We start from the raw sequence: 1,160 nt of genomic DNA, 5'->3' as shown, positions 1-1,160 counted from the left end.
AAGAACCCCTTTAGGGGCGCCGGTTAAGCGGCTGGCTTTAGCTCAGGTCATGGTCTCATGGTTCATGGGTTTGAGCCCTGCGCTGGGCTCTGTGCTGACAGCTAGCTCAGAGCCTGGAGCTTGCTTTGGATTCTGTATCTCCCTCTCTCTCTGACCCTTCCCTGCTCACGCTGTCTCTCTCTGTCTCTCAAAAATAAATAAAAAAACATTAAAAAAAATTAAAAGAGGGGGTCAGCCCCTATTAAAGTTTCAGGTATCTCTCTCGAGTTAAGTGAACCGACTCAGAAGAACCCTTAACCTGGTGAGGTGATCCAGATCCAGTCGATCAGCTTGAACTGATCCTCAAAGACTCTGACTCCAGGGATCTCCAGCCCTGCTCCAGCCACACCCTGGAAGCTGGCTGGTCTAGCACAGCAGAAGCCTGAGGAATCATCAGTCCAGTAAAATAAACTGTCCTGGCTCTTTGCCATTGGACTGGCAAATGTTGCCCCAGAAAGCTGAGAAACAGCAAAAGTTCCTGATAGGATGTTCTGTTGGTATTAATTGCCTCTGATCTGGGCTTGGGATTTCAACATGGCAAAAGGTAAGAGGAGCCTACTCCTTTACTGCCAGACTCTAATGGGGGGTCCTCAAGTGGCTGCTAGATGGCCCACCAATTTGGCTAAGGTTAGTAAGAATTATGAAGGTGTATTGCACTTATACGCCCAAGGATCCTGATAAATGAGGAAACAAATTGGCTGTCATTCTTACTTTTGTAAACCAGACAGCACCAGATGTTAGAAACCCTAAAAGAGACTCTTACCAAATTAACCATGGAGACTGGTGGAAATTGGGTAAACTCTCCTTCCCTATGCCCTTTACAGGATAAGAAATTCCCCTTACACCAAGAAGGGCTATGCCAGGCTTTAGGGGTACAATGGTAACTCAGCTGACCCAGGATTGGGTCAGTTACAGGACAGAGGGGGGAATGTAAGGACGCAGGTATGAGACAATAGAAGGGCACACATTGCCCAAGGCAAGAGGAACCACCCTTGTAATACCCTTAACATTCCTAAAGGCAGGCCTAGAAATAGAAGCTATAAGTAATCAGTTATTGCTTAAGGCTAGTTACACCCTATGTGAGGGTCCTGGGTCCTGGGTCTACTCTGTGATTGGTTAAC

Source organism: Suricata suricatta, chromosome 13, assembly GCF_006229205.1.
Source record: "Suricata suricatta isolate VVHF042 chromosome 13, meerkat_22Aug2017_6uvM2_HiC, whole genome shotgun sequence".
NCBI lineage: Eukaryota > Metazoa > Chordata > Mammalia > Carnivora > Herpestidae > Suricata > Suricata suricatta.
The sequence above is the reverse complement of the archived record's forward strand: the minus strand, read 5'-3'. Positions refer to the sequence as shown.